The sequence below is a fragment of the Schistocerca nitens genome, chromosome 8 (genome assembly GCF_023898315.1).
Source record: "Schistocerca nitens isolate TAMUIC-IGC-003100 chromosome 8, iqSchNite1.1, whole genome shotgun sequence".
In the NCBI taxonomy this organism is placed as follows: Eukaryota; Metazoa; Arthropoda; class Insecta; order Orthoptera; family Acrididae; genus Schistocerca; species Schistocerca nitens.
Window position 1 is genome coordinate 485,988,559 of NC_064621.1, and position 21,485 is coordinate 486,010,043.

The 21,485-nt window shown below is 41.2% G+C and overlaps 1 protein-coding gene across 1 annotated transcript in view; it reads left to right on the forward strand.

Annotated features, from left to right (window-relative positions):
- LOC126198725 (A disintegrin and metalloproteinase with thrombospondin motifs 7-like) overlaps positions 1-21,485 on the forward strand; it is a 673,695-nt gene that overhangs the window by 378,378 nt on the left and 273,832 nt on the right. The gene's annotated exons all lie outside the window — the stretch shown is intronic.

Below are 21,485 nucleotides of genomic sequence, written 5' to 3' on the forward strand. Positions count from 1 at the left end.
ACTCTGTGCGGGCCAGCCCATTACAGGGATGTTATTGTCGTGTAACCACTCCGCCACAGGCCGTGCATTATGAACAGGTGCTCGATCGTGTTGTAATTTTCAGTCGCCATCCCCGAATTGCTCTTCAACAGTGGCAAGCAAGAAGGTGCTGAAAACATCAATGTAGGCCTGTGGTATGATAGTGCCACGCAAAACAACAAGGGTTGCAAGCCCCTCCATGAAAAACACGACCACACCATAACACCACTGTCTCCGAATTTTACTGTTCGCACTACACATGCTTGCAGATGACGTTCACCGGGTATTTGCCACACCCAAATCCTGCCATCGGATGGCCACATTGTGTACCGTGATTCGTCACTCCACACAACATTTTTCCACTGTTCAGTCGTTCAATGTTTACGCTCCTTACGCCAAGCGAGGCGTCGTTTGGCATTTACCGGCATGATGTGTGGCTTATGAGCAGCCGCTCGACCATTAAATCCCAGTTTCCTCACCCCCGCCTAACTGTTACAGTACTTGCAGTGGATCCTGATGCAGTTTGGAATTCCTGTGTGATGGTCTGGGTAGATGTCTGCCAATTAAACATCACGACCCTCTTCAACTATCAGCGGTCTCCGTCAGACAACAGACGAGGTCGGCCTGTACACTTTTGTGCTGTACGTGTCCCTTCACGTTTCCACTTCACTATCACATCAGAAATAGTGGACCTAGGGATGTTTAGGAGTGTGGAAATCTCGCGTACAGACGTATGACCTAAGTGACACCCAATCACCTGACCACGTTCGAAGTCCGTGAGTTCCGTGGAGAACTCCATTCTGCTCTCCCATGTGTAATGATTACTGAGGTCGCTGATGTGGAGTACCTAGCAGCAGGCGCCAGCACAATGCACCTAGTATGAAAAACGTATGTTTTGGAGGTGTCCCTATACTTTAGATCACATAGTGTATGTTTCATTTATGATGTAAATGTAAACCTTTGTGTTCTAACGGTTGATGTTCGAAATTGACTGTACAGTTGACTGGTCAGCCGTTTGAATGTCTGCTTGGAATCTACACGCAGGGTGATCCAGAAAAAATGCCGTAGAGGTAATAATTTCATGTTCCCATCAGGATGCTTGATATCGGTGAGCCTCCTTGTGTCTCACAATTGGGTTGCTTGATTTTGGTGAGTCCCTCGGCCTCTAACCACTGGGGTGCTTGATTTCGGTGAGTAGCCGTGGCATGTGCGGCTGTCACTGGCACCTCATGGACACTTTACCTTATTGCAATGTTTGTGGTTTGTATTTCGCTGGTAGCCGTGTGGCAGCCATGGCGAGAGTTGCCGGTGGTTGGATGGTAACGCATACCGAATTCAGTCACCCTGATGACGGAGTTCGAGAGGGACAGCCACCGAAATCAAGCACTCCGGTGGTTTGGGGACTCACTACAATCAACGACGTAGGGAACAGAAAACTACCGCACAAGTAGTTCATTTGCCAGAAATGTCAATGTCTAGCCATATTATTTGTGCAATATAATAACATCTGCAACACTCAAGCAACGTTTTAACATAACTATCGATCGTTAGAACACGAAGGCTTACATTTACATTATAATGAAATGTAGAATCAAATGCGTCGGTTATTCATTGAAAAAACTACCACTCTTGATATTTGTCGATTACAGTGTCATCTGCTACGATTGGAAAACAGAAGTTTGAGTAAATCGTACATACGCAATAAAAATGGGGAATTCTCATTTTCAAAATACAAAGTTGACACCGCCCACAGAGAATGGATAGTTAGGAGGTGGCCGGTTGTAGCTCTGCCAAATGTCCCCTTTACTAATATTAACTTTTCACCTACAACGTTATCTTCGTACGATGCGTTGTTTTCGAGATATTTCGTTGTCTCAAGTTAAAACAGACACCCTGTATCAGGGACAGTCACATGGAAACGAGAGAACGGAGAAAACTAAGTAAACTATTAAATATTTCAAAAGTAATCGCCAAATTTGTTAATACATTTATCCGACTGTGAGAAAAGACGGTCAACGCCCACACGGAATAATGTTTGCGGATACCTGCGAAACCATGATTGTGCCCAGGCGTGCACTTCTTCGAAGTAAAGCGACGGCCACGGATGTCTTTCCTCATGGCTACAAAAATATGGAAACCGCATTGGGAGAGATTGGGGCTGGGTCGAGGTGTGTAAGGGCTTCCCAGCGGAACTTCTGCCGTCGAAACATCCTTCGCAACTTGTAGGCCCGCCTACAGAGGATCGAGACCAAAGTAGCAGGATAATGTCACCCATATGCAGCCAAGGTTGCTTCGACTACGCTGCAGAACTTTCGCTGGAAAATGGAAAACCTTTACACATCCTTCACAAAGTCCCGATCTCTTCCCAAGAGATTTCTATTTTTTAAAGCCCGCCATGAAGGCACTGACTGTCTTTTCTTGCATGTGTTAACAGTTTTGATGATTACTTTTGAAATAATAATCAGTTTACTTCCTTTTCTCCGTCTGTCTCATTTTCATTTGACTGCCCTTTATGTATTCCACTTCCTCTCTGCAAATGAGCTATACTTGTACAAACCACATCCCGCGGAGAATGTTTCAAACATAAACTGATATATATAAGGTGATAATATGGGCCATTCTGTAGGATTAACGTGATATAAATATTTACATGCACTCTCTGTAATGTTTACTGGTTAATGGCAAGTTTTCCGTGCCCTCACGAATGTAAATTTGCAATCTGACGTACTCAAGACTTTCGTGGTTAACATAATTACCTTTTACTGTTTCAAATCGTATAGAGATATAGGTCCACGATTGTTTTTCGGCTGTTTGTGTTATTATGGCCAAGGATACAATTAAATAATCATTTAATGTTGTAATTCCACTTATGATTATTAGAATATTTACTGAGATTCCAATTTCGACAATTTGTCATTTTCAAGCCTAGTGGGGCTACTCTACATCCTACAACAAGTCGTGAATTGCTAGAACACATTTCTCAGTATTATATATATATATATATATATATATATATATATATATATATATATATATATATATATATGTGTGTGTGTGTGTGTGTGTGTGTGTGTGTGTGTGTGTGTGTGTGTGTGTGTGTGTGTCTGTGTCTGTAAGCGCAGGTATATTTATAGCACGACACGTATTTGCATTCAGACAGTTTGAAACTATGTTCCAGCATTTCACATCTTAATGGTTTAGAATAGGCTTCGAAAATACACATAAGTGCTACTTATATTTTCAGTTCTAACGCTTTGTTCCTTCATTTTTAATGCCACCGCATTTCATTTTATAACAATTTTATTTGCTTTCACTATGCGTGAAAATGATAAAATGTAGAAATTGCAATCGCAACACATTTTTTTAACACTCATAAACTGAATGACTACATTCAGTAATTACATTAAGACTGCAGATCCAATCCTCATCAAAATTAAATATTTCACTTTGTGACAATATATCTATTTATTTACTAATTCCGAACAATAGCAGATAGTAAAACCGACATCATCACAAGACTCAATGTTGCCGGAGCCAGTGTTGCAAACACACAAACAGTTACCATACGAAAAGATTGACAACTTTACACACAAAAACAGTGACACAAATCTTCTATCTTCAACTGTCACAAATTGACCATGTACATATTCTTTCAACGTGTGTGTCGTTACGCCACTCTTAGATCGTCAACCAAACCGTACGTCATAATGGCAACATTACACTTGAACATATAATACTGCATATTCCCGTGATTCATAACTTAAAAGGTGTTCTATATACACGAAAATAATGCTTCTAAAAATCAAAATATATCATAATATTATCAAAAGTAACCGCTGACCTGAACGCTAGCGTCACGCGTAACAGTCCCTACCATTTGAAGCAGACATATGAACTTGGAAACATACACTCTAAGACCAAAAAAAAAGGGACAGCGCACCACGAAGGAATTATCCAAATGACGGAAATCGGTAGATGTGATGTACAGTCGTGGACAAAACGAGCGAGACCCCTCGCCTTTTCGTTATGCTGATCCGCACGGCTTTAAAGTCTGCTACACAGCATAACAGGCAAGGCGACGAAGTGCTACCAACATACTATGCGCAGGCGTGAAATTGACAAACTATCTGAACTTTCTTAGACTGTATTCCATAATTTCTAAGACTATATTAATGCTGATTAGTGTGTTAAATACAACACGTAAATATAAGACAGAACTGAAAGAACAAACGCTAATTGGTATGAACTGGACAAATAAAAATGAATTTCAACTTATCGAGATGACTTAACTGTTTCAGTAAGACAAAGAACCCCAGATCGTTACGAAGTAGCAAAATATTATCCGCATTCGGCCGCGAAACGGTCTGTGTCAACGTTCAGACCAGTCATACTGGATTACCGTTGCTGACCTACCATGAAAGTGTGCAAATTTAGCAATGCGTGAAGATTCATAACGAAATTCACTTAAACATCATTCAGTGCCACGCTTAAGTCAATTCCATTATTGACAGAAGCGGAAAAAGTAGGCAGTAACATGTATGAAATTCTACAAGAGTGTCATATTGACATGCACAGGGCGCCAGTACAGAATAAAGGTAGCGATAAAACGTATTGGGTGCGCGAGAATTTCTTAAAATTGCTTTACTGATATTCTACCTGCCTCCATAGAGATTAGAACCGAAAACAAACCAGACCTTCCTTTCACTATGCTAGCAGACAACCTAGGCAAACAGCCCTCTATTATTACCCCAGACATGAACAAGCCGGCAATTTCGCAATAAAAATCTGCAGTTTCTGTTGCATAGAGCTTTCTGGACTCAAAAACATGAATTTTCTTCCTTTATGTCACCACTTATGCGACAATCATTCGGGATGATTATCGAAATAACAAATTACTGTTATTAGAGAGTAAATTTTGTAGGATAATTCTGCACCACCCCAGGAAATAAACGGCTACATAGCTGCCAAACGTATTCTGCATTGTTTCGAATTCTCCACTAGACTCGCCACAGCCAGAAAACGTTCATTAGCAGAAGTGTTTCTTAAGCTAGCTAGCAATGAGAATGTTCGTACTTCTAAAACGCGGTGGCATTAATACTGGGATGTGAATTACCACGTGTATAGGCAAATACATTCTATTTGCATTCCTGTAAACGTGATTTGGATCGAAAACGTAGCTACGACTAATATGCTTATGTATCGACAGCAACTAGAACATTTCGAATAAAGAGTAGCGGGTGTTATTTATGCGGCCCTCATCTTCAGTGTTTTCGTTGTTAGGATTTCGTCACCTAAACCGGTAAAAACGGAACCCTACTAGTCTCACTTTCTTGACCGTCTATCGGTCTACCCAACCCTTAAAACCCGTTTACCTCCAGAACGGGTGGACATAATAAGCGGAAATGTATCGCACTTCTTGCTGTAACCGGTCCCTTGCTGGTGTAAAAAAGTGAGCATCTATGTCAACGCAATCAAAAGATACGACGGTTTATGTAAAGAAAATTTACGCGAAAGGTCAAAAAATGGCTTCAAGAACTATGCGACCTAACTGCTTAGGTCATCAGCCCCTAGACCTAGAACTACTTAAACCTAGCTAGCCTAAGGGCATCACAGACATCTATGCCCGAGGTAGAATTCCAACCTGCGACTGAAGCAGCCGTGCGGTTCGTCACTGAAGCGCCTGGAACCGCTCGGCCACCGCAACGCGGCGAAACCCTACTCACCTCATGTATAATGATAATATATACTGTCTAGTGAGGATAAACTGTATTCTCCAGCAACTCAGATCGTTTGATCACGGAACTTTTACGAAGCTACATTCAAACTTTGTCGAAGTCGTCTGCAATATCCATTACAAACACCCTAGGAACTTCGTATGCGATATCCACTTCTGAATACGCTGGCAGATAATGCAGTACTATAACAAGTAGGTGGGAACTTATTGTTATTGGTCCATGCATGACACTTTATTTCAATATCACTTTAACGCGCCTAGGTGTTCGTATATGGCTGAAATTAATGAACAAAAAGTAAATAAACAGTAAACAACTTCGATGTTCAGATCAAGTGAAAGTCACATGTCGTAATTACAACATAATTTCGTTGTTACATCTACATGACTACATCAACAGGATTTCTTTGCAATCCGGACTTACGTGCCTGGCAGAAGGTTCGGATTATTTCTCTACCGTCCCACTCATTAACAGTGTGCTGGAAAAGGGACTACTTAAATCTTTTCTTGCGAGCCTTGAATTACATTATTACTATGGTTTCTTCTTGTGTAAGTACCCTAGGAAATAATGTTTTGGCATTCAGAACATATGGTGGTGATTGAAATTTCGTGAAAAGATCTCGTGGCAACGAAAAACGCATATGTTTTCATGAATGTTACCCCAACTCGATTATCAAATCTGGGATCCTCTCTCCCCTATTTCGTGACATTACAAAGCGTGCTACCGTTCCTTGGACGTTTTTGCGTGCACAGTCAATCACGTCTGTCAAGGATATTATAGCAGTGGACGGACAAACGTAGTGTAGGCAGTGTTTTCAGTTGGCCTGTTGCGTATTCTTAGTGTGCGGCCAATAAAACGCAGTCATTCGTTTGCCTTCCCCACAAAAGTATGTTTTCGATCTTTCCAGTTTAAGTTTTACTGGGTACTGAGATGAACTGACAGTGCTTCGACTTGTGTTTTGTCATGTAACCGAAAGTTAATTATTGTTATTGGACGCAGCTTTCGTGTTTAATGTATTCCTCAGTCAACAACAGTAGACTCCTCGTACACCACACATAACTGTTTCAAAGTATTAAATTGTTACTGATCTTACCATGTTGCAGTGGTCATCTTAACTTGCCGTTTTGAAAAAAAGGAAAATATTTTAGCGAAATGTAGCAACTAAGAAGCGGAGTATCCAAACAAACAAACGTTTCCGGTTTAAGTAGTTGCAGTAGGTCTACTACACAGTAACGTAAATTAGGAGCAAAGTCCATAAGTAGATCCTCATCAGGAAAACCAGCCCTCATAATGCAAAGTGCAACTACAACAAAGAAAGTTTCCAAACATGTCAATGAGTAGTCGAGGAAAGTGGACGCATTCTGTCTACTGAATCCCAACGCACGCAATTTACGAGGGGGCACGCCAAGTGTCAGACCCCGATCTTGCTTTTAACTACGCTCATTGAAAGAGGGGACAAAATAAGCTTAAACTCTACCGCTTCTGAGAAAACGACGGTCAAAGTGTTCAATGCGTTGTTGCTATAGTGTAGATACCGCTTAGCGGTTAAGGATTCAACTGAAGCGGTGGCTCTGCGGCTACCATAGCGACTTCGGAACTTTGCGCTGCGAGTTCGAAACCCGGTTTTTCCTTTTTTCCCCCCTCACTCTCTGAATTATCTACGAATGTTTATTCCAATTTATGATGAAACACTGTTGTCGTTATTCGTCAGTTAATTTACTGTGTAAAGAAATAAGTTAAAAAGGGAACACACAGTGCGTAGTGGGGCGATCACTCTGTTGTAGAAATAATTCAGAAGCCAAGATCGCTTAAATACTGTCTACTGGATAACCGGTTTCAACACACTAAAGGTGCCATTATCGGATCTAAATGTAGATTAACATTGATAAACCATTTGGATATAACGATACATGAGGCAGACGAGATGATTTTATATCAGCTTGTCTCATTCGTTTATTATTTTTTTAATTCATTAATTACACATAAAGTTAATTGTCGAGTAAGGACAACATTATTTCAACATAAATTAGAAAAAAAATTTTCGAAGATAATTCTGATAGAGAGGCAGGAAAATAAAATAATTAAAAAACCCAATATGGTCTCGAACACGGGAATCAATGCTAAGAAGGAACGACGGTAGCCACTGAGCCACCGCTTCAATTGCGTTCTCGGCTGCAGAATGTATCTACACTAGAGCAACAGCGCGTTGATAACTTTGGCCGTCGTTTTCTCGGAAACGGTCGAGTGTCTGCAGATAAGCCGAAACACAAGTTCGCTTATTTTGTCCTCTCCTTCACTGACAAGGGGAGGCCGCCAATTGTGAAATTCAGATTCGATTCATACTGCGCATAATAAAAGCTCATGGCCAGAGGTGTAATGTGGCAAAGCACCAAGATGCACTTTTCAGCCGTTGTCGAGAAAATCGACAGTTAGAAGAAACCGCTGCGGTGAAATACTCTCTACGATTCATAATTTTCTACAGCGTCGTGGCGCAGCGGTAAGCGCTCGAGTTCGTAATCCGAAGGTCGGCTGATCGAATCTCGCTCCATGCAACTTTTTTTTTTTTAGTATTTGTTTTTTGTAATTCAAATGTGTGTATAAACACACACACACACACACACACACACATATATATATATATATATATATATATATATATATATATATATATATATATATATATATATATAAAATTCCCGGCAACAGGTTGCAACAATTATGCATATAATAAGTTGTTGATAGTCGTTTGTCGTGGAAAAACTGGCGACTTCGAACATCATTATGTTTTCCGCAAACAAATTTGTATTTCACAAATGTTATTAATTGTCTTCATAATGTTAACCACGTATAGTTAGCGGAAGACGTAGAAACGATATTCCGAAACGAATACGTATAGCGTAAGTCAAACGTTCGAATTAGAATAGAAACCCCACGAACACAAATTTGCTGTGGCAGGTATGAAATATAAACTCCGTTAATCGCTCGTTACACTTGAAGGACAGATGTTGAATGGGCCGAAACGAGCCGCCGCATAACAGCGTAGTTGCCTGCTAACTTCGAAAGAAGGTAGATGCGGTCCCTAGCACAACTTATAACACCGTCGAAAATCAGTGCGGACGTGAGAGCTTTGGTACACCCTGTTAAACAAACGGTAAAATGGAGGCGGTACAATTGGAGAGCGATCCGCCTTCACCAACATGCATAAGCAATTCATTAATAGTTTATATATATATATATATATATATATATATATATATATATTTGAATTACAAAAAAATAATAATAATAAAAAAATGTTGCATGGCGTGAGATTCGATCCGGCGACCTTCGGATTACGAACTCGAGCGCTTACCGCTGCGCCACGACGCTGTAGAAAATTATTAATCGTAGAGAGTATTTCACCGCAACGGTTTCTTCTAACTGTCGATTTTCTCGACAACAGCTGAGAAGTGCATCTTGGTGCTTTGCCACATTACACCTCTGGCCATGAGCTTTTATTATGCGCAGTATGAATCGAATCTGAATTTCACATTTGGCGGCCTCCCCTTGTGAGCAAAGTTTCGGGACAATCAGCCTATGACACTTGGCGAGTTCCCCTCGCTCGTCGAGTCGCTTCTTACGCCCGGCGAGAATTATGTATGCCTCCGAGTAAACTGCGCCACCTGGAAACACGGCGAGCGGGGATAAACACGTTTTCCTTCTTATAAGGCAACCCTCTACAGACAAAATTCATGAAGTGTTCTTCAGGTTGCCTCAGATATTTCAGAAATGTTTCTTGCGTCAGGCCTGCCGCATATGCAAAACGTAAACATTTCATTTCATGTAATATTTATCAGGATAAGACATGACAAGAGTGGACCAGTCCCTTCTGAGAAAAATTAGAGATTCTAAGTTGCTCCACTATGTAATGACACGGGTATGGGCTTGCGATCTCTCTTTTATGCCATCGATTTCCGTGTTACACATACTTGGCCACTGCGTTGTGGCTGCCATCGTGGAGGAGGCAGTCTGTTTCCTGCCAGCGCTGTTTCCGCAGCCAATATTAACCGCGACGAATCATTCAGTCAACGCTAAATGGCCCATCTGGCTGAGGCAGACAAGGGCGCTATAATAGAACTCCATGCAGAGGGATCTTCAAATGCCGACATAGCGAGAACTATGGGTCTTCACAAGTCGACGGTAGCCAGGTGGATCAGACGAAAGGAAGAGAGTGGTAACTTGAATGGGAGGCCTCATGGCCGTCGCCGCAAAACAACAGCAGCTCAGGATCAGCAGATACGCCGTTTCAGTGAGAACCACCCATTTGTCAACGCACGACAAATTCAGCAAACTTTGGGTCTCAATGTTAGCAGTAAGACCGTCACTCCTCGTGTAAGGGAAGGTGGACTGAGAGCAAGAAGCGCTGCTGTGAAAGAGACATTGACTGTTTCCCAAAGAGAAGCTTGCCTTGCTTTTGCTACTGAAAATGGCGACAAACCTCTCCAGTTGTGGAGGCGAGTGATTTTCACGCACCAAAAAGTTTTCTCTACGGCATCATCCGGAAAAGTACTAGTTTACCGGCCTAAATGTGCTAGGTATAATCGAAAATATATTTACAGTTGCCGAAGGAGTGGCAGGTTGTCGGTGCCGGCCGGTGTGGCCGTGCGGTTCGAGGCGCTTCAGTCTGGAACCGCGTGACCGCTACGGTCGCAGGTTCGAATCCTGCCTCGCGCATGGATGTGTGTGATGTCCTTAGGTTAGTTAGGTTTAAGTAGTTCTACGTTCTAGGGGACTGATGACCACAGATGTTAAGTCCCACAGTGCTCAGAGCCATTTGTAGTCGGTAACGGTATGGGCGTGGATATCGGCCGAAGGGTGTGGGCTCCTGTGGGAAGTGGAAGGAAGATTCGATGCGCGCAATTACATATCAATTCTGGAGAACGTGATGTTGCCTGCTGTGGCAGCAAGATTTGGCGATGATCAGATCATGTTCCAACAAGATCGCTCGTCTATTCATATGGCACGTGTGGTTAAGAGGCGGGTCGACGACCATAGTAATATTACTGTAACGGAATGGCCACCTAAAGGAGCTGACACGAATCCCATTGAGAATATCTGGGCAGAAATGGTCAGAGTAATACGAGAAAAGGGCAGTCACCGTCGACTCGCCGACAGCTTTCTGATGTGATTCATGACGCTTGGAATGAGTTACTTGAATCTCCTAGTTATGTGGCTCGAGTTGTGGGCTCAATGCCCAACAGACTTCGAGCTGTTGTGGAAGCCAAAGGAGGCTTCACCAATCAGCTGTTTCAAGCTTTGTTTCTTTCTTCTTCGTCTTTTTTTTTTTTTTTTACTTACAGACGTATATTTTATATAATTTCAAGGAAACGCAGTAAATGGAATGTGGACTGATTTTTGAGGCTTCATTTTGTGACGGCTAAACAGTGCTGCATCATGGGACCCGCTATTTGTCCACATGTGGCTGAACATCAGAGGTGTAAAAAATTTTGAGGTGCCGAAGTTCTCTGGAAGAATAACGTCTTTTAGACAAGGAGATGATTTTTAGTTCATTTCATTTTAACCATTCACACTATGATTTGACATTCTAATCTTTGATTTCATTTTATTATTATGTATCTTTTCTCCAGTGAAAGTCAACGGTAGTAAGTTTCAAGATATGAAGAATAACTGGAAGTTTCTAATTTGTGGAATAGCGTATTTAACAGTTAATATTTTCGACAAATCTGTAGTTATAGGACATATTAAGAAGCGAGTCAAAAATGGCATTGTGGAATGATCAGGTTGGTCTCTAAAGGGTAACGACGATAAAATAGCAAATATGAAACTATGGGTAACAACTATTGTTGATGGTGAGGAGCCATAATCGATATGTCACTTTTCCGTAATTGTATTTCTGAAGTTTATCGTCAATCCTAGGACTGACACCGATACTCTGTTTTACGTAAAGAATACAACCTTCAAAATTTATTTAGCAGCGCAGAATATTAAATCACAGTTTATAGATCAGGAACCTAATCCAACTGCCTTTAATTTTATTTTCACGGATGACATTGAGACAGTAAACAACAAGAGAAATAAGAAAACTCTCAGAATCAATATAGAGAATTCAAGTATCATGTGAATTCAAAAGTTTGCTATAATAGCGATTAATTGCTTTTTACAGACCCCTTCATGCCTACGTTTTCCGTCAGACAGACAATGTTTGAAACTAGGACTAACGAGGTAAACAATTTTTCCACAAATTGTCAAATTGGAAGTCGGAGAGCCAGTTACATAAATTACGATGACAACAAACGTTTTTCAAGTAAACTGATCACAGGAGGAATCCAACGCATTTATTGTGAGTTACATGCACAGTATGTAAACTGGCAACGCCACCAATACACAATACCACTAACAAGGGAACATCCCCATCGCACCGCCCTCAGATTTAGTTATAAGTTGATACAGGGGATAGGCCTTGAAAAACTGAACACAGATCAATCGAGAAAACAGGAAGAAGTTGTGTGGAAGTATGAAAAAAATAAGCAAAATATACAAACTGAGTAGTCCATGCGCAAGATAGGCAACATCAAGGATAGGGTGAGCTCAGGAGCGCCGTGATCCCGTGGTTAGCGCACGCAGCTGCGGAACGAGAGGTCCTTCCGTCAAATTTTCCCAGGAGTGAAAAGTTTAATTTTTATTTTCAGACAATTATTATCTGTCCGTCCGTCCGTCCGATGCGAGGTAACCGCGCCGTAGTATGATGACGCTACACCTAAAAAACATCGAAAGACATGACGTCAGTCGACTATAGCGCACGGAAGAGAGAGTATTCCTGCTAATGAGGCTCCCTGGCTGGCAGTTAACTGTTCGCTACTTTGGACGAGAGTGCATTAAATACGTGCGATGCATTGCGTGGGCAATATGAATCCAGCAAATATAGCTCGTGACTCCAATAACAATGTCAATGAATATTTTCCGAACTGTAAGGCATCGGAAAGTTCCTTAAGGGATCGAACGATTGTCGAACATTTGTATGATTATTTCCTACATTTGTTGAATAACAGTACGTGTGGTGATGATTGTCTGAAAATAAAAAAAATCAAACAACTAACCCGAGGGAAGCCTTAAACCAACGACCTCTCGTTCTGCAGCTCCTCACGCTAACCACGCGACCACTGCGCTCCCGTGCTCAAGCTATCCTTGATGTTGCTTATCATGCACACGGACTACTCAGTTTGTTTGGTTTGAATATTTTTTTCATAGGTCCACACAACTTCTTCCTGTTTTTCGAATGATCTGTGTTCAGTTTTCAAGGCCTATCCACTGTGTCAACTTATAACTAAATCTGAGGAGGGTGCGATGGGGAGGTTCCCTTGTTAGCTATGAAACAACTGTAGCAAAACGGAGCATCCTCGTTATCCATGTGATGGATAAGACGACTAATTCGCAACATAAATGTCAATGTAAGCATCAGTTTCTGTTGGAACGTGCTTCCCGGACCAAATAACATACATTTCCTACGTCTTCAATGCGAATCATGTAGCAAATGTAATTTAAAGGACATAAAAATATCGAGTGAATTTACTAAAATAATTATGAACCACTTGAATTTGCATTCAACAGGCAATGTTCAGAAGTCTGGTGTAGGAGTACTGCATGCTCTAATTCGAAACAACAAAAATCAACAGAGTAACTATTATTGAACGTCATCAGGTCACTCATCGAGCATTCCTATGCAGTACTGTTACTGGTGACGTGTTATGATGCCTTTATCGTTAACTTCCTAAGAAGAAATGAAAGGCTGAGCCCCACCAAAAGACGTAAACTCGAGGAGAGAGTTGCGTGAACATATTATTTTACATCTGATAAATCCAAAAGTGTGTTTTGGGCTACGAATTCTGCCCCCAGGGTGTGTGCAACACAGCTGGAATTTGTTGCCAACAACTGAGACACCTTTCGGTCACAGTGTAAGAAAATCGAGCAACAAAACTACATCACCTGTGCTACTGCATGATAACGCACTATGTTGATTTGAGAAACAAAACTATCCAGGAGATTGATAGGAAAGTCGTCTCTCAGGCACATTTGTATTGATAGGGAAGTCCTCTCTCAAGCACTTGTCCCTCTCGTCATATATTTGTAAAATTTTACCTTTCCCACTCTAGATCGATCAACCGTCAAGGCAATTCATTTCTAGACGAAAATACTTTTAAAACTACTCTTGTTTATTGACATCGTTAGAACAAGTAGGTTTCTACAGGCGTAGAATTTGTAAACAACTTTACCATTGTCATATCGTTTTAGATATGGTGAAAGAAAATTCTGCTGCTAATTAATTTCTCTTTGATAATTACTGTTGCGTTTAGTAAACTAATGGAAAATGCAATTAAAATATTCACTGTACTAATACAAACTAAAGTCAGCTTAATACAGAAACATCACGACGGCAGTCTATCTTAATAAAGCATTAAGTTTCTGTGAGACAATTGGGCTTATTTTAACACGAATTAGTAGGATATTACAGACTTTACACTTAGAAAAGATCTGTATTTATTTCATTTCCTGTACCATTCGTAAGTGTTATGAAAATGGGGCTTTTCATAGATAAAATTATGTATTCACAACAACAAAAAAATGTCGGCAGAAAACAAAAGTGGCATTATGAATCTGGCAGTACCGTAAGGTTTTCACTCTGACACTAAGAGTTACTGAAAGTAGCAAGAAGAATTTTGCTCGAGCGTTGTCTTACGATTCCCTTAATAAGTTTTTATCTGCCTGCTTGTAGCTGTGCTACAAAAGAATTAAAAATCTGGCTTTCAGCAAGTCTCGAAAGGCGAACAAAAGCAGCTTGCACCTGGTTACTAAGCATGTTACCTGGGGACTGGTTTTTTCTTAAAGCGGGAAGACATCCTTTTGTGGTTCAATTGGCAAATGTCAGTCAGACGTGTGACGTTAGTCTAAGCGTTTCGGTGTGTTGAATTTGTACCAATGATTTTTCTACACGTTTTTTCTGTCCCAAATAGAGTTGAAGTCTCCCATTAGTATTTTCACGTCATCTTGGTGAATTTTGCTCATGGTATTTTCGAGTGTGTTCCAGAATTTTTCAACATTGTGGTTGTTTTTCTTATTTTCGATGTTGGTGGGTTCAAATGGTTCAAATGGCTCTGAGCACTATGGGACTTAACTGCTGTGGTCATCAGTCCCCTAGAACTTAGAACTAGTTAAACCTAACTAACCTAAGGACATCGTACACATCCATGCCCGAGGCAGGATGCGAACCTGCGACCGTAGCGGTCGCGCGGTTCCAGACTGTAGCGCCTAGAACCTCTCGAACACTCCGGCCGTCGATGTTGGTGGGGACACGTGCATTGATGAGTGTATATGTTTTACTGGGGCTCTGAATGACCATAGTCATAAGTCGCTTGTTGACGGGCCAGCCGCGGTGGCCGAGCGGTTCTTGGCTCTTCAGTCTGGAACCGCGCGACTGCTACGGTCGCAGGTTCGAATCCAGCCTTGGGCATGAATTTGTGTGATGTCCTTAGATTAGCTAGGTATAAGTAGTTCTAAGTTCTAGGAGACTGATGACCTCCACTGTTAAGTTCCATAGTGCTCAGAGCCATTGGAACCTTTTGATTGTCGATCGGTGTGATTTCTTTGACAGAGTTGATAAATCGGTGTTCGAGAAATGCAATGCCGAAGATTGGTACGCCTTTCGTTACCTTTTGTTGTATTCTGCTCTTGAAGATGCAATGGTTTCCCTAATACACGGTTTCATTGTCAGTTAGTCGTGGTTCTTGAAGTGCAAGGATGAGAATTTTTTGTCGGTCCATTTCTTTTGTGAAATTATTTAGTTTTCGTGTTTGGATCAAGGTATCGATGTTTACTTTTAAATGCATGTTTTTTGCTTGTAGGGAAATTTACCAGAGATCTTCGATATTCTCTGTCGTGCTAACCTGGACTCCCCAGAATCCGAAAATCCAACTGCCGCCTGTCGACAGCCGGGTTGTGTACCACCTGGGATAAAGTTGACTTTGCTTGCATAGTTTACGTTTGCTTGTGTTTCATTGGTTGTGCTTGGGTGATACCAGGACCGGACAGGACCAGAGGGTGTTGAAGCCTTTGAAAGCAAATATTTTCAGCCAAGCTCATTGAGCTAACACGGTGACCAGAGTAACGGTGATTTTCACTCAGACGTGTCTGGATTTTGCGTTCAACGGATTGAGTAGCCGTTCAGGATTGTGTTAGTATTTGGTTCACCCCTAGTATTTGATTTCCTCGGTACCACCCATATGGGGGAGGGTTTCCACTATCCGCCACACGCGATTATTATTATTATTATTATTATTATTATTATTATTGTCATTATGTCTCAGCAAAGCCCATATGGTGTATCTTCCCACCACTGAAATAGATGTGTATTGTTCGATTCAGTATTTCCATCACATAAATGTGGTTTATAATTACGTTACATTGCTACTAGTAGACATATTTCTCACTTTTTCTTAGACAGTTGCTACCTGTTACTCCATCATAGGAATTTATGTGCGAAGCATTGTTGAAATACAGACGTTCAAATTATCCGATTTCTGTAATTTCATTTCGATACCAGATCGTTCTAATCGGATTCAGCCAGGTAGTCTTAATGTGGATATCCGACCACGACTGTCATCATATGATAGACTGTGTAAACCACATTCTTTATCGGACTGTTGAATATAGATCACTTATCTATGACAGGACCTGAATTCTTAAACACTGTGGAAAATAATAATCCGATGTGCTTATTACAAATACGTTATTCCAATATAAATATGTGAACTAACGAGATAACAGTTTATTTACAGGAGCAGAACTAATGTTCAAATGTGTGTGAAATCGTATGGGACTTAACTGCTAAGGTCATCAGTACCTAAGCTTACACACTACTTAACCTAAATCATCCTAAGGACAAACACACACCCCCATGCCCGAGGGAGGACTCGAACCTCCGCCGGGATCAGCCACGCAGCTCATGACTGCAGCGCCCCTGACCGCTCGGCTAATCCCGCGCGGCTACTAAAAGTATACTCGTCCACAAAACCCATGTGGACAATTATCTGATAATCGGTCAAGCTTTGCTTTGTCGCAGCTCTTTAGCATACAAGTCCATTTACTTTCAGGCTCTTACATACAATTCTTGCAATGCAAGGTAATTGAAAAAACTCATCCACTCGACGCCAACTGAGGAACTGACTGGTGCATGTGTTGTTCAACACACAGTAGTTGTCACCCTCACTGGAATCAATGAGTGTGTGCGTGTGTGTGTGTGTGTGTGTGTGTGTGTGTGTGTGTGTGTGTGTGTGTGTGTGTGTGTGTGTGTGAGTGAGTGAGTTTTCGTGTTAATGCACAATCTGAATCAATACTATTAACATCAGACAGACAACCGGGCATCAAATATGACTGTAAAGTATGTTAATGCGATGGGAAGTTACAAACTGAATTTTCACCTAACCCACGTCCTGCATATTACGTTAAGTAAGATGTATTAACTCCATAGTATCGTTAGCAGAGAGTGCGCTCTTGTTGTCGAGGCCTGCGACAAGCGCAGCGATCAGCACTGCCCAATGCCGCCGCGATTTGTTTATGTTGGCTGAGCGTGGACACTGCAGCAGACGCTTCGCCATAAACAGAAAGAAATCACCTTGGCTCTGACTGCAGTGAGCGGATATCACTGCCTGCGTGTTCTTATAGTAACCAACGTGAGACTCTACTCACAGGTGCCATGGAGCAATTGCCACGGGTATCATGTCATTAGTCATGAGAATATTAACCAGTGATGAAATGTCCACTCTATTTGAATCCTAAGAAAATAGGAACCTTCTCACAAAGGAATGTGAGGTGATATCAAAATTTATCCAACATACAAAAATTAACTGCAGGGCTTTCATGTATGCAGTAGTAGCACACAAGGAAATAATATGTCTTGGAAGCGTATATTTCATTTCCTCTTCTCATATTAACGTCCTTGTTTTAGAATGAAGTGAGAAAATTAACGCGAAAAACTTAAGTTCCTGAGAAGCATATAAGTCATTTCCTCGTCTCATATCATAGCTTTTGTTTTAGTATGAGGTGAAAAAATAAACAGTTTACGGCTCTGAAACATAATATGACACCAGATTCTTATCGTAGGCGCTATCGGAAACGCAAAAAGCAGGGAGCTGTCCATGCTTTTGTCCTAAAGAGCTGCGACAAAGCAAAGCTTGACCGATTATCAGATAATTGTCCACATGGGTTTTGTGGACGAGTATACTTTTAGTAGCCGCGCGGGATTAGCCGAGCGGTCAGGGGCGCTGCAGTCATGAGCTGCGTGGCTGATCCCGGCGGAGGTTCGAGTCCTCCCTCGGGCATGGGGGTGTGTGTTTGTCCTTAGGATGATTTAGGTTAAGTAGTGTGTAAGCTTAGGTACTGATGACCTTAGCAGTTAAGTCCCATACGATTTCACACACATTTGAACATTTGAACATTAGTTCTGCTCCTGTAAATAAACTGTTATCTCGTTAGTTCACATATTTATATTGGAATAACGTATTTGTAATAAGCACATCGGATTATTATTTTCCACAGTGTTTAAGAATTCAGGTCCTGTCATAGATAAGTGATCTATATTCAACAGTCCGATAAAGAATGTGGTTTACACAGTCTATCATATGATGACAGTCGTGGTCGGATATCCACATTAAGACTACCTGGCTGAATCCGATTAGAACGATCTGGTATCGAAATGAAATTACAGAAATCGGATAATTTGAACGTCTGTATTTCAACAATGCTTCGCACATAAATTCCTATGATGGAGTAACAGGTAGCAACTGTCTAAGAAAAAGTGAGAAATATGTCTACTAGTAGCAATGTAACGTAATTATAAACCACATTTATGTGATGGAAATACTGAATCGAACAATACACATCTATTTCAGTGGTGGGAAGATACACCATATGGGCTTTGCTGAGACATAATGACAATAATAATAATAATAATAATAATAATAATAATAATCGCGTGTGGCGGATAGTGGAAACCCTCCCCCATATGGGTGGTACCGAGGAAATCAAATACTAGGGGTGAACCAAATACTAACACAATCCTGAACGGCTACTCAATCCGTTGAACGCAAAATCCAGACACGTCTGAGTGAAAATCACCGTTACTCTGGTCACCGTGTTAGCTCAATGAGCTTGGCTGAAAATATTTGCTTTCAAAGGCTTCAACACCCTCTGGTCCTGTCCGGTCCTGGTATCACCCAAGCACAACCAATGAAACACAAGCAAACGTAAACTATGCAAGCAAAGTCAACTTTATCCCAGGTGGTACACAACCCGGCTGTCGACAGGCGGCAGTTGGATTTTCGGATTCTGGGGAGTCCAGGTTAGCACGACAGAGAATATCGAAGATCTCTGGTAAATTTCCCTACAAGCAAAAAACATGCATTTAAAAGTAAACATCGATACCTTGATCCAAACACGAAAACTAAATAATTTCACAAAAGAAATGGACCGACAAAAAATTCTCATCCTTGCACTTCAAGAACCACGACTAACTGACAATGAAACCGTGTATTAGGGAAACCATTGCATCTTCAAGAGCAGAATACAACAAAAGGTAACGAAAGGCGTACCAATCTTCGGCATTGCATTTCTCGAACACCGATTTATCAACTCTGTCAAAGAAATCACACCGATCGACAATCAAAAGGTTCCAATGGCTCTGAGCACTATGGAACTTAACAGTGGAGGTCATCAGTCTCCTAGAACTTAGAACTACTTATACCTAGCTAATCTAAGGACATCACACAAATTCATGCCCAAGGCTGGATTCGAACCTGCGACCGTAGCAGTCGCGCGGTTCCAGACTGAAGAGCCAAGAACCGCTCGGCCACCGCGGCTGGCCCGTCAACAAGCGACTTATGACTATGGTCATTCAGAGCCCCAGTAAAACATATACACTCATCAATGCACGTGTCCCCACCAACATCGACGGCCGGAGTGTTCGAGAGGTTCTAGGCGCTACAGTCTGGAACCGCGCGACCGCTACGGTCGCAGGTTCGCATCCTGCCTCGGGCATGGATGTGTACGATGTCCTTAGGTTAGTTAGGTTTAACTAGTTCTAAGTTCTAGGGGACTGATGACCACAGCAGTTAAGTCCCATAGTGCTCAGAGCCATTTGAACCATTTGAACCCACCAACATCGAAAATAAGAAAAACAACCACAATGTTGAAAAATTCTGGAACACACTCGAAAATACCATGAGCAAAATTCACCAAGATGACGTGAAAATACTAATGGGAGACTTCAACTCTATTTGGGACAGAAAAAACGTGTAGAAAAATCATTGGTACAAATTCAACACACCGAAACGCTTAGACTAACGTCACACGTCTGACTGACATTTGCCAATTGAACCACAAAAGGATGTCTTCCCGCTTTAAGAAAAAACCAGTCCCCAGGTAACATGCTTAGTAACCAGGTGCAAGCTGCTTTTGTTCGCCTTTCGAGACTTGCTGAAAGCCAGATTTTTAATTCTTTTGTAGCACAGCTACAAGCAGGCAGATAAAAACTTATTAAGGGAATCGTAAGACAACGCTCGAGCAAAATTCTTCTTGCTACTTTCAGTAACTCTTAGTGTCAGAGTGAAAACCTTACGGTACTGCCAGATTCATAATGCCACTTTTGTTTTCTGCCGACATTTTTTTGTTGTTGTGAATACATAATTTTATCTATGAAAAGCCCCATTTTCATAACACTTACGAATGGTACAGGAAATGAAATAAATACAGATCTTTTCTAAGTGTAAAGTCTGTAATATCCTACTAATTCGTGTTAAAATAAGCCCAATTGTCTCACAGAAACTTAATGCTTTATTAAGATAGACTGCCGTCGTGATGTTTCTGTATTAAGCTGACTTTAGTTTGTATTAGTACAGTGAATATTTTAATTGCATTTTCCATTAGTTTACTAAACGCAACAGTAATTATCAAAGAGAAATTAATTAGCAGCAGAATTTTCTTTCACCATATCTAAAACGATATGACAATGGTAAAGTTGTTTACAAATTCTACGCCTGTAGAAACCTACTTGTTCTAACGATGTCAATAAACAAGAGTAGTTTTAAAAGTATTTTCGTCTAGAAATGAATTGCCTTGACGGTTGATCGATCTAGAGTGGGAAAGGTAAAATTTTACAAATATATGACGAGAGGGACAAGTGCTTGAGAGAGGACTTCCCTATCAATACAAATGTGCCTGAGAGACGACTTTCCTATCAATCTCCTGGATAGTTTTGTTTCTCAAATCAACATAGTGCGTTATCATGCAGTAGCACAGGTGATGTAGTTTTGTTGCTCGATTTTCTTACACTGTGACCGAAAGGTGTCTCAGTTGTTGGCAACAAATTCCAGCTGTGTTGCACACACCCTGGGGGCAGAATTCGTAGCCCAAAACACACTTTTGGATTTATCAGATGTAAAATAATATGTTCACGCAACTCTCTCCTCGAGTTTACGTCTTTTGGTGGGGCTCAGCCTTTCATTTCTTCTTAGGAAGTTAACGATAAAGGCATCATAACACGTCACCAGTAACAGTACTGCATAGGAATGCTCGATGAGTGACCTGATGACGTTCAATAATAGTTACTCTGTTGATTTTTGTTGTTTCGAATTAGAGCATGCAGTACTCCTACACCAGACTTCTGAACATTGCCTGTTGAATGCAAAT